The 13,387-nt window shown below is 46.1% G+C and overlaps 1 protein-coding gene across 1 annotated transcript in view; it reads right to left on the bottom strand.

Annotated features, from left to right (window-relative positions):
* The window catches only part of LOC140420057 (uncharacterized), a 263,088-nt gene that overhangs the window by 70,714 nt on the left and 178,987 nt on the right, over window positions 1–13,387 (bottom strand). The window lies entirely within an intron of this gene.

The following is a 13,387-nucleotide window of genomic DNA, read 5'->3' on the forward strand; positions in this document are numbered from 1 at the left end:
AATGGCACCACTCAATTCTGCCATGATTAACGCTCGGATAATAGAAGAAAGACGGCAGATAATAAGCATATGGCACATCTACCATAACTGAGATAAGATAACACGAGAACCTGTAACACTCAAGGAGGAGAAGACATTCAATCGGCGCTCACAGAATAACAACTCCCTTCAACAGGATAAAAGATAATAAATTCAGACAACACCATGATAGGGAAAGAGTCCAGATTAGAGCCTGAGTTAGTCTGAGCTGCAAACCATCCCTCCAAATCCTTGACCTTCATGGATTTAACGAAGGCCAAGGCACTAGATGGATTCTCGAAAGACTTGACGGAGTTGTAGATACAATTTTCAGAGTCTCAGGATAAAGCGACATAATTCACTCCCAAAGCCTAGAGTTCCCTTCAAACTTCATCGAAGCCTCGATGCTCCGATTGCGTTGCTGTTGAAAAATCCTCGAATAAGGAAATCCTCACTCCCTCATGGAGCCAAGTCCCATCTCATCTGACCCATCTCCAGGACCTTCTGGTGATCCTCAATAAGACTGAGGATCCGGAGGATTAACCCCACGGCCAGACTGTCATTACCCTCAGGACACCTTCTCCAAAATGAGAAGAAAAGAAGGGCCAACAAGGGAATGGGGGTCGAAAGTCCCTCCCACATGGAAGTGAATGATTACAGGCCTGGGGTGAAAACTATCCTTCGGCCTCAAAGACAGGATCCGATGCCTTTTCTAATTTGAAACACCCAGGCTTCACATCCAGCTTGAGAAAACATGGCAGCCGGTCCTCGAAGAACCTAACCGGAGCCTCACCCTCCACACCTTCTGGCAGGCCGACAACTCGGATGTTCTTTCTCTGACCCTCGGTTCTCCAAGAGTCCACCACATCACTCAGCTGGTTTTCCAAGGATTTAATTCTTGCCTCCCCCGAGGAGGCATCTTGCTCAACATTCAGGATTCTCTCTTCAGGATCACCGATCCTTTCCTTGGTGTTTTACAGCTCGGCCTCCTGAGCTCACAGATGTTGAGTCAGCACACTCAGCCTCTGGTCAATAACACGGAAAATATCGCTGACATAGATCGCCCAATGATCCCACAGAATAAATGGGCAGGCTTGATGGGCCGAATGGCCGACTGCAGCTCCTATTTGTTATGATCTCTGTGACCAGGACAGGAAGTGGATCTGTCAATCAGCCTGAATCAGCACCTTCAGGAGAATTGGGAGGGTGAATATTAGATACAGCAGAGTGAGAATGGAGGGAGAGTGTGTGGGATGGAGATTTACAGCTTTTGGGGAATAAGAGAGGAAAGAATGTTCTCTAGGAACTAGAATTGTCTGTTCTGAATTCTATCCAGTGCTGACAGTGATGTCTTTTGTAAACTGTTTTTACAGGATATTAGAAGAGGAGGAATTACAGACAGAAATCTCAAACATCACGTCTCAATCTGGCTGAGTCTCTCAATTCCTTGGAACTGGATATCACCGGACTATGAATCTAGAAGGAGAAATGTTTGTCTGTTCTGTTGGCTTCAAAAGATTTTAAACATCAGTGTGACTGGAAAAGCACCGAGATATACACACCCGAGTGAGAGTGTTCCAGAGCACTGACTGTGGAAAGAGCTTTAACCAATTACACAGCCTGAAAAAATATTACACCATTCACAGCAGGGAGAGGCCGTACACGTGTTCTTTGTGTAGACGAGGCTTCAACTTATTGCCAAACCTGGAGAGACACGAGGAGACCTAAAACATGAATAAACCGTGGGAATGCGGGGATTGTGGGAAGGGATTCAGGGCTCCATCTCAGCTGGAAGCTCATCGATGCATTCACACTGGGGAGAGGCCATTCACTTACTCTGAGTTTGAGAACGGATTCACTACTTTAAAGAGCCTGCAGAAACATCAGCGACTTCACACTGGGGAGAGGCCATTCACCTGCTCTCAGTGTGAGAAGGGATTCACTACTTCATCAAACCTGCAGATACATCAGCGAGTTCACACTGGGGAAAAGCCGTTCACGTGCTCTCCGTGTGAGAAGGGATTCACTACTTCATCGAACCTGTGGAAACATCAGCGGGTTCACACTGGGGAGAGGGCGTTCACCTGCTCTCAGTGTGAGAAAGGATTCACTACTTCATCGAATCTGCAGATACACCAGCGAGTTCACACTGGGGAGAAGCCGTTCACCTGTTCTAAGTGTGGGAAGGGATTCTCTCAGTTATCCAACCTGCAGAGGCACCAGCGAGTTAACAGGGGAGACGGCGTTAACCTGCTCTTAGTGAGAGAAGGGATTCAGATAGCCATACACCCTGCAGGAACACTAGCGAGTTCACACCTGGAAGAAGCCATTCACCTGCTTTGAGCAGGGGATACATTCAATGATCCGTCCCAACTACGGAGACACGAGCGAGTTAATTCTGGGGAGAGACCATTCATCTGCTCTCAATGTGGGGAGGGGGTTTGTGAATCATCACACCCGTTGTGACTCCAACATGTTCACAATAAATTACAGATGTTGGCTCCGTTGTTATTGTTTCTGCTCTCACTTCCATCCAGGACTGCATTTTGTTCATTCTGATATCTGGTGAATGGTGATGATTGGAGGGTTTCTTTCTGCTGGACTGGCCAGTCTAACACCTCTGCCTCCGGTGGGCTGACCATTTTTGAGGCTAGTTGCAATTACCTGGTTCCAAGTTTGACGCGGAGCACAGAACGAAAAGGTGTTTGCACTTTGGAAGATATTTAGTTCCCAAAGCAGCCATGAAGATGGGCTATGGTGGTTACATGGTTCTTTTGCCTAATTTATCTGGATGTTTCTTGCAGAAGGAAACTGTCATGGTATGAGGGGCAAGTTGTCTGTGGTAGATGGGGAAATTACAATAAACATATCACTGAAAGTGGCAACGCAGGTGGATAAGGAGCTAAGAATGCAGACGGCATGCTTGTCTTCATTGGTCTGGGCATTGAGTATAAAAATTGGCAAGTCATGCTGCAGCTGCACAGAACCTTAGTTAGGCCACACGTAGAATATTGGTTACACTTCTGGTCACCACATTAGCAAAGGATATGTCACCCAAGTCACATCCAAGGCTGGAATCGAACCTGGGTCTCTGGTGTTGTGAGCAGCCGTACCACTGTGCTGCCGAACTGTATTGCTTGATTAGAGATGGGTGTATGGGAAAAACTTTATTTAGGAGCGAGTTGTCAGGAATTCTAACTTCCTGCCTATAAGGTTGATGGAAGCTGCAATGATTATTGATTTCAAAATGAAATAGCTTGGGCTCATTTAGGAACTAAACCTGCAGGGGAACATGGATAGAGAGATATAATTGCACTGACTAGTTTGCTCAACAGATTCGGTACGGTTTCAAATTAATGAATGGACTCCTTCTGTGCTATCATCACTCAATGACTGGAAAAATGAAACATAGATACACACCTATATCACAAAACTAGGAATAATAACAAATATATTTTATTACTGAACCATCAATAATATATCTAATCTGTACCATATAACAACAGTAGACATATCTCTTTCTGATAATTTACTGCTCCCTCAATTGTCAGCCATATCCTGGGGAAACCAGCGCTTTAATTGTGAACATTAGGAAAGAGACCATCCTTTCAGTCAGACAAATAAATGTGTCAGGCTGAGGGAGCAAAGGCTGTCAATGTCTTTAAGAGAGAGAGAGAGAGACCTGGGCCAACCTTCCAGTGTCTGCACCCTCCCTGGATTCACTTCCTTTCCCTTCAGTTGCTGCAAGTGACCAATTGAAGGTGAGAATGAGAAAATGGGAAAGGGGCGAAAAGAAAGTGTTTTAGTCACAGGAGGAAGTTTCAGTCTGTGTGGGGCTAAATCAGTCACACAAAGCCCACACTTTGATTCGCTGGAGGAGAAGAGTCTGTCCGGTGTCACCTCTTTCTATTGGTCAAAACCTGAGGGAACGGTCAGGGGGTAGGCACTCCACTGCACATGCGCTGTTTCTCTTCTCCCTTGAACATGCGCAGTCCTGGGCCGCCTGCCGCACGGCAGATGGAGCGATTTCCCCAGCGCGCGGGATTGTGGGAGCGACGGACGCCATTACTCATCCAGGGCCCAGTCTCCAAACACCTGGGACAGTGTTCAAAAGGGGGGCAGGGCGCGGTGACCCCACCCTGATACAAAGTACATCTGGGTGGTCACTGGATTTGATTGTGACACCCCCTTATGGGAGAGGGGGGGCGGGGGCAACACGGTAGCACAAGTTGATAGCACTGTGGCTTCCCATGTTCGATTCCCCACTGGGTCACTGTCTGTGCGGAGTCTGCACGTTCTCCCCGTGTCTGCGTGGGTTTCCTCCGGGTGCTCCGGCTTCCTCCCATAGTTCAAAGACGTGCAGGTTAGGTGGATTGGCCATGATAAAGCCACCAAAAAGGTTAGGGGGGGTTATTGGGTTACGGGGATAGGGTGGAAGTGAGGGCTTAATTGGGTCGGTGCAGACTCGATGGGCCGAATGGCCTCCTTCAGCACTGTATGTTCTATATTCTATGTTTACAAAATATTTCGTTAACTTCAGGTGTAAAGATTTAGACACCTGGGTGACATATTGGGAGCAAGGTATGTTGCTGATAGGTGATGTGAAAATAGTCAAACTGTTCATCAATTTGAAAGTTGAAACAAAATATGGGTCTTGGATGGTAACCGGAGGTGTTTGAACCCGGGAAATGCACTGGGGATGATTAATCAGTGTTTTCATCATTGATTCTCAGTATCATTATGTAATGAATTGTCATCAGCGAAAGAATCGTGTTTTTGAATAATAACTAATCAAACAAAAACTTCTGAGGCTGAGAATGCTGATGGCGACCGTTGTGGGACAACCCAGTCCCCACCAGGAGATACTCAGGATCAGCTTTATTCCGATGTATGAAGGAAGAGACCAATTTTATATAATCTAAGACTGACTCACCATTCACATTAAAGTCACCTCTTTTACACAGATAGTCACCTACACATTCTGTGAACCTGTTACTTACAATCATGTGTGAATCATGTCTCAAATTTCATTATTGTTTCTTATAAATAAATGCACCAGACGTTGTTCATGAAATGAAAATCGCTTATTGTCACAAGTAGACTTCAAATGAAGTTTGAGTGCTGAATTTGGTGCATTTGAGTGCTATAGTGAGAGTTTGGTGACTGAGGGAGTATAAGGCTTCATTTTTATCTAAAGTCTAGTCTTTCTTTTATTTAGTTAATTAACTTAAAAGTTGCTGTTTGGTTTAGAAGAAGGTGAATTTTCAATCAGCTTTAAACAAGCTTCTACTTGTAGGCACTTGCAGCTGGAGCTTGTTAATTAGTTAATTGGATTAGGCCAGTTTTCAGAGGCTCGATTCGCAGTATAAAAGTGATCCCCTACAGTGCAGACTTTGTTTGCACTGAGTGCTGAATTTGGTGCATTTGAGTGCTAGAGTGAGAGTTTGGTGACTGAGGGAGTGCTGAATTTGGTGCATTTGAGTGCTATAGTGAGAGTTTGGTGACTGAGGGTGTGCTGAATTTGGTGCATTTGAGTGCTATAGTGAGAGTTTGGTGACTGAGGGAGTGCTGAATTTGGTGCATTTGAGTGCTATAGTGAGAGTTTGGTGATTGAGGAAGTGCTGAATTTGGTGCATTTGAGTGCTATAGTGAGAGTTTGGTGACTGAGAGAGTTAGGTGAGGAGGGAGTAAGGTGCTCCTTTCATTTTGTTTCCTACATTTCCGCAAAGAGTGAGAAGAGAGCCAGGAGTTTACAGAGAGTGCAGCTGACTGGGAGCAGAGTCAGAGGGCGGAGGTCCAGTTGGTCCACAGGGCAGCTATATTCTGTAAGGTAAGAGGGGATGGAGGCTAGGCCAGTTGCATGCTCCTCCTGTAGGATGTGGGTGGTGAGGGATACAACTGGTGTCCCCGGTGACTATACCTGCGGGAAGTGCACCCAACTTCAGCTCCTCAAAGACCGTGTTAGGGAACTGGAGCTGAAGCTGGATGAACTTCGGATCATCCGGGAGGCAGAGGGGGTGATTGAGAAGAGTTACAGGGAGGTAACCACACCCAAGGTACAGGACAAGAATAGCTGGGTTACAGTCAGGGGGAAAAAACAAACAGGCAGACAGTGCAGGGATCCCTCGTGGCCGTTCCCCTTCAAAACAAGTATACCGTTTTGGATGCTGTTGGGGGGGATGACCTACCGGGGGAAGGCCATAGCAGCCAGGTCTCTGGCACTGAGTCTGGCTCTGGGACTCAGAAGGGAAGGGGGGAGAATAGAAAAGCAATAGTTGTAGGAGATTCAATGGTTAGGGGAATAGATAGGAGATTCTGTGGTCGCGAGCGAGACTCCCGGAAGGTATGTTGCCTCCCGGGTGCCAGGGCCAGGGATGTCTCGGATCGTGTCTTCAGGATCCTTAAGGGGGAGGGTGAGCAGCCAGAAGTCGTGGTGCACATTGGTACCAACGACATAGGTAGGAAAAGGGGTGTGGAGGTAATAAACAAGTTCAGGGAGTTAGGCTGGAAGTTAAAAGCCAGGACAGACAGAGTTGTCATCTCTGGTTTGTTGCCGGTGCCACGTGATAGCGAGGCTAGGAATAGGGAGAGAGTGCAGTTGAACACGTGGCTGCAGGAATGGTGTAGGAGGGAGGGCTTCAGGTATTTGGATAATTGGAGCGCATTCTGGAGAAGGTGGGACCTGTACAAGCAGGACGGGTTGCATCTGAACCAGAGGGGCACCAATATCCTGGGAGGGAGGTTTTCTAGTACTCTTCGGGAGGGTTTAAACTAATTTGGCAGGGGAATGGGAACCGGATTTGTAGTCCAGCAACTAAGGTAGCCGATATTCAGGACGCCAAAGCGTGTAATGAGGCAATGGGGAAGGGAACACTGACAAAGGAGAGTACTTGCAGGCACGGAGATGGGTTGAAGTGTGTATACTTCAACACAAGAAGCATCAGGAATAAGGTGGGTGAACTTAAGGCATGGATCGGTACTTGGGACTACGATGTGGTGGCCATCACGGAAACTTGGATAGAAGAGGGGCAGAAATGGTTGTTGGAGGTTCCTGGTTATAGATGTTTCAATAAGATTAGGGAGGGTGGTAAAAGAGGTGGGGGGGGGGTGGCATTATTAATTAGAGATAGTATAACAGCTGCAGAAAGGCAGTTCGAGGAGTATCACCCTATTGAGGTAGTATGGGTTGAAGTCAGAAATAGGAAAGGAGCAATCACCTTGTTAGGAGTTTTCTATAGGCCCCCCAATAGTAGCAGAGATGTGGAGGAACAGATTGGGAAACAGATTTTGGAAAGGTGCAGAAGTCATAGGGTAGTAGTCATGGGCGACTTTAACTTCCCAAATATTGAGTGGAAACTCTTTAGATCAAATAGTTTGGATGGGGTGGTGTTTATGCAGTGTGTCCAGGAAGCTTTTCTAACACAGTATGTAGATTGTCCGACCAGAGGAGGGGCAATATTGGATTTAGTACTGGGTAATGAACCAGGGCAAGTGATAGATTTGTTAATGGGGGAGCATTTTGGAGATAGTGACCACAATTCTGTGACTTTCACTTTAGTAATGGAGAGGGATAGGTACGTGCAACAGGGCAAGGTTTACAATTGGGGGAAGGGTAAATACGATGTTGTCAGACAAGAATTGAAGTGCATAAGTTGGGAACATAGGCTGGCAGGGAAGGACACAAGTGAAATGTGGAACTTGTTCAAGGAACAGGTGCTACGTGTCCTTGATATGTATGTCCCTGTCAGGCAGGGAAGAGATGGTCGAGTGAGGGAACCATGGTTGACAAGAGAGGTTGAATGTCTTGTTAAGAGGAAAAAGGAGACTTATGTAAGGCTGAGGAAACAAGGTTCAGACAGGGCATTGGAGGGATACAAGATAGCCAGGAGGGAACTGAAGAAAGGAATTAGGAGAGCTAAGAGAGGGCATGAACAATCTTTGGCGGGTAGGATCAAGGAAAACCCCAAGGCCTTTTACACATATGTGAGAAATATGAGAATGACTAGAGCGAGGGTAGGTCCGATCAAGGACAGTAGCGGGAGATTATGTATTGAGTCTGAAGAGATAGGAGAGGTCTTAAACGAGTATTTTTCTTCTGTATTTACAAATGAGAGGGGCGATATTGTTGGAGAGGACAGTGTGAAACAGATTGGTAAGCTCGAGGAAATACTTGTTAGGAAGGAAGATGTGTTGGGCATTTTGAAAAACTTGAGGATAGACAAGTCCCCTGGGCCTGACGGGATATATCCAAGGATTCTATGGGAAGCAAGAGATGAAATTGCAGAGCCGTTGGCAATGATCTTTTCGTCCTCACTGTCAACAGGGGTGGTACCAGGGGATTGGAGAGTGGCGAATGTCGTGCCCCTGTTCAAAAAAGGGACTAGGGATAGCCCTGGGAATTACAGGCCAGTTAGTCTTACTTTGGTGGTAGGCAAAGTAATGGAAAGGGTACTGAAGGATAGGATTTCTGAGCATCTGGAAAGACACTGCTTGATTAGGGATAGTCAGCACGGATTTGTGAGGGGTAGGTCTTGCCTTACAAGTCTTATTGAATTCTTTGAGGAGGTGACCAAGCATGTGGATGAAGGTAAAGCAGTGGATGTAGTGTACATGGATTTTAGTAAGGCATTTGATAAGGTTCCCCATGGTAGGCTTATGCAGAAAGTAAGGAGGCATGGGATAGTGGGAAATTTGGCCAGTTGGATAACGAACTGGCTAACCGATAGAAGTCAGAGAGTGGTGGTGGATGGCAAATATTCAGCCTGGATCCCAGTTACCAGTGGCGTACCGCAGGGATCAGTTCTGGGTCCTCTGCTGTTTGTGATTTTCATTAATGACTTGGATGAGGGAGTTGAAGGGTGGGTCAGTAAATTTGCAGACGATACGAAGATTGGTGGAGTTGTGAATAGTGAGGAGGGCTGTTGTCGGCTGCAAAGAGACATAGATAGGATTCAGAGCTGGGCTGAGAAGTGACAGATGGAGTTTAACCCTGAAAAGTGTGAGGTTGTCCATTTTGGAATGACAAATATGAATGCGGAATACAGGGTTAACGGTAGAGTTCTTGGCAATGTGGAGGAGCAGAGAGATCTTGGGGTCTATGTTCATACATCTTTGAAAGTTGCCACTCAAGTGGATAGAGCTGTGAAGAAGGCCTATGGTGTGCTCGCGTTCATTAACAGAGGGATTGAATTTAAGAGCCGTGAGGTGATGATGCAGCTGTACAAAACCTTGGTAAGGCCACATTTGGAGTACTGTGTACAGTTCTGGTCGCCTCATTTTAGGAAGGATGTGGAAGCTTTGGAAAAGGTGCAAAGAAGATTTACCAGGATGTTGCCTGGAATGGAGAGTAGGTCTTACGAGGAAAGGTTGAGGGTGCTAGGCCTTTTCTCATTAGAAAGGAGAAGGATGAGGGGCGACTTGATAGAGGTTTATAAGATGATCAGGGGAATAGATAGAGTAGACAGTCAGAGACTTTTTCCCCGGGTGGAACAAACCATTACATGGGGACATAAATTTAAGGTGAAAGGTGGAAGATATAGGAGGGATATCAGAGGTAGGTTCTTTACCCAGAGAGTAGTGGGGGCATGGAATGCACTGCCTGTGGAAGTAGTTGAGTCGGAAACATTAGGGACCTTCAAGCAGCTATTGGATAGGTACATGGATTACGGTAAAATGATATAGTGTAGATTTATTTGTTCTTAAGGGCAGCACGGTAGCATTGTGGATAGCACAATTGCTTCACAGCTCCAGGGTCCCAGGTTCGATTCCGGCTTGGGTCACTGTCTGTGCGGAGTCTGCACATCCTCCCCGTGTCTGCGTGGGTTTCCTCCGGGTGCTCCGGTTTCCTCCCACAGTCCAAAGATGTGCAGGTTAGGTGAATTGGCCAATGATAAATTGCCCTTAATGTCCAAAATTGCCCTTGGTGTTGGGTGGAGGTGTTGAGTTTGGGTAGGGTGCTCTTTCCAGGAGCCGGTGCAGACTCAAAGGGCCGAATGGCCTCCTTCTGCACTGTAAATTCAATGATAATCTATGATTAATCTAGGACAAAGGTTCGGCACAACATCGTGGGCCGAAGGGCCTGTTCTGTGCTGTATTTTCTATGTTCTATGTTACTGTGAAAAGCCCCTAGTCGCCACATTCCGGCGCCTGTTGGGGAGGCTGGTACAGGAATTGAACCGGCTGCTGGCCTGCCTTGGTCTGCTTTAAAAGCCAGCAATTTAGCCCTGTGCTAAACATGCCCCGATATCTCCACCTGTCACTGGCCCTCTATCCAGCCCCACTGCTCCACGCCGCCACCCCTCACAACAGGAGAAATCTCATCTTATTGCCAGTTTCCTCCATCTTTGACAAAGAGACATCCAGAACGGTAGCTCCATTCTCTCTCCACCGATGCTGGCAGACCGGTGAGACTGTCCAGCATTTTCTGTTTTGTTTCTGATTGAGCATCTGCAGTAATTAGCTTTTATCTTAGGTGCATTTAAGTGTTCCCTGTGTGTGAAGAGATACACCCAGTTTTCCAATTTGTTGACGCCACGGTGAGTTCACTCCAGGAAGAGGCTGATTAAATGTTGTGTGTGTGGTGTCATGCGAGTGTCCCTTGAAGAAAGATTATTGTCTTATCACATGGCTTCAGTGATGTCATTTTGTGTATGGAGCTGGGCTGTCGCTGTCAGGTGTTTGGTCTCAGCTTCATTGTGTGCATTGAGTGCAGAGGAGGAAATAAGTGATTTTCCCTATCTTTCTCTATTTTCATTTGAAATATCTGTTCCAATAAAAAAAAACATTGGTTGTGGTTACCTGCTTTGGTATCTTAAAAATATATAGTTTGGTTTCCGGAAGGAGTTTAAATCTGCTGGTTGAGACTGGATCAGAATTTCAGGAAAAAGACCAGTCCCATTCAAGTGAGAATGCAGTGTGTGGTTTGAGTAGGGCTTTTTGGTTTATTGGATTTTGTTATTGAATTGGAACAGTTAAAGAGGGAATTCGTTAAATGTTATACATAGATTACTGTAGCTGTGTGGCGCCTTTATATATGTAATTGATCATTCTTGCTGTGTGTTTATATATATATGTTAACTATATTCTTCGAATAAACCTTGTTTTGATTAAGGTGTCTAGGGAGTCTGTTGAATCACAACTGAGGCGAAGGCTTTTGAAAAATGAAAAATTTTGAAAAATGTTGCGCTCATCCTAGCCAAATTCAACATAAAGGTTGTAGATCAGGTGAACGCCATAATACATTTTGGAGTTGCCTAAGCCCTGGCCCATAACAGTGGGACGGGAGTCACTCACTCCCTGACAATATCCTGACACACCAGTGAGTTTCTGTTTGAATGTAGGGGTTGGATTCTTCTGCTATTGCTGCTGTTAATCATATCCAGGACTGAACCATGTTCACTCTGACAGTTGAGGTATTTTCTGTTGTTGTTAATAATCCCTGTAACTGGGCTGGGAATTTATTATTCTGGATTAATTTCAAATAAATTATCTCCCGTGAGTTTTTCAAGTCCTTGATGTCACCGAAAGGAAAAGGTAGGTTTTAAGCAGAGTGTTGAAGGAGGGGAGAGAAGTGGAGGGGGTCAAGGGAGGGAATTCCAGAGTTTAGGAACCTGGCAGCAGAAGACTGAAAGAGAATCAGCCCTGAATTATGGGGGAGTCGAGTCTCTGGAGGGGGGACTTGAACCCTTCAGCCTCAGAGGCGAGAGTATGAGATTGACTGAGCCACGGTGTTCGGGGAAGTGATATGAAGCCTCAGTCTCATCCTTTCCCTATCCTTTACCCCATTCCAGGAACAGCAAATCGAGCTGAGAAACTGGGCAGTAACTAAAAGGGATAAAGACAAAGGTTACAAAAATAATCCTCTTCCAAAGCGAACAGTTGTAATTGTGGAACTCACTACCACGGGTAGTGGATGAGGTGGATAGTATTGATGTATATCAAGGGTGGCTGGATGAACAGATGAAGGAGAAGAGAAGGATAAGAGTGGTGAGAATGTGGAGCTCGCTGCCACACAGAGTGTTTGAGGTGAACAATACAGGTGTATGTAAGGGGAAGCTGGGTAAACACATGAGGAAGAAAGCTGGAGCTTGATGAAGTAAAGTGGAGGAGTCTCGTGTACAGTATAAATAACAGGGACTGAATGGCCTGGTTCGGGTGCTGTACATTGTGAGCGAAGAACTTGCATCACAGAAGATTCCCACCTCTTCAGCCAATGAAATACTTATTAAAAAAACGTTTTGGCATTTGATGTGTTAAAAACTTTGTTTGAGATGCGGTGTTTTAACATGGAAAACATGCTCAAGTTTAGGGTGGGGATCTTAATGTTGAAACAGCGCCACGCTTATAAATGTAAAAATAGCGAGGATCAGAGGGTAGGGGCTAAAGATCAGGAAATAGCCAAGTTAAAACCTGCCCAGAATGCAGCAGAATGGGCTGAGCAAGCTGATACTGAGCTGAAAGGGACCAGGGTCTGGACAGACTCTGAACTAAAGAGGTTTGTGTACACACAGATATTGATCTGAAGCACTTTTTGTATTCACAGACCCTGAAGCAGATAATTCCAAGTCGTCCTAAGGGAATTTCAGGTGGTGCTGTTCCCATGTGTTTGCTGCCCTTGTCCTTCATGACAGTCAAGGTTATGGGTTGGGAAGGTGATGTTGAAGGAGGCCTGGTGAGCTCATAGATGATAGAATTTACAGTGCAAAAGGAGGCCATTCAGCCCTTCGAGTCTAAACCGGATCTTGGAAAGAACACCCCACTTAAGCCCATGCCCCCACCCTATCCCCATAACCCAGTAAGCCCACCTAACCTTTTTGGACACTAAGGACAATTTACTTTGACCAATCCACCTAACCTGCACATCTTTGGATTGTGGAGGAAACCAGAGCACCCGGAGGAAACCCACGCAGACACGGGGAGAATGTGCCGACTCTGCACAAACAATGACCCAAGCCTGGAATCGAACCTGGGACCCTGGAGCTGTGAAGCAACTGTGCTAACCACTGTGCTACCGTGCTGCCCTTACCACTATGCTGCCCGAACCACTGTGCTACCGTGCTGCCCCTATTACTGTGCTAACATCCTGCCCTATCACTGTGCTACAGTGAAATATCTTGTAGATGGTACACACACTGCCACCATTGTGCTCAGGATGTCAAGAGAGTCACTGTTTCAGATGGTGAATGGGGTACTGAACAAGCAGATGCTTTGTCCTGTATAAAACATGATGTGGAGATGCCAGCGTTGGACAGGGGTGGCATAGTGAGAAGTCTCACAACACCAAGATAAAGTCCAACAGCTTTATTTAAAATCACAAGCTTTTGGAGCACTTCACCTGATGAAGGAGCAGTGCTCCGAAAACTTTTGATTT

The sequence above is a fragment of the Scyliorhinus torazame genome, chromosome 5 (genome assembly GCF_047496885.1).
Source record: "Scyliorhinus torazame isolate Kashiwa2021f chromosome 5, sScyTor2.1, whole genome shotgun sequence".
In the NCBI taxonomy this organism is placed as follows: Eukaryota; Metazoa; Chordata; class Chondrichthyes; order Carcharhiniformes; family Scyliorhinidae; genus Scyliorhinus; species Scyliorhinus torazame.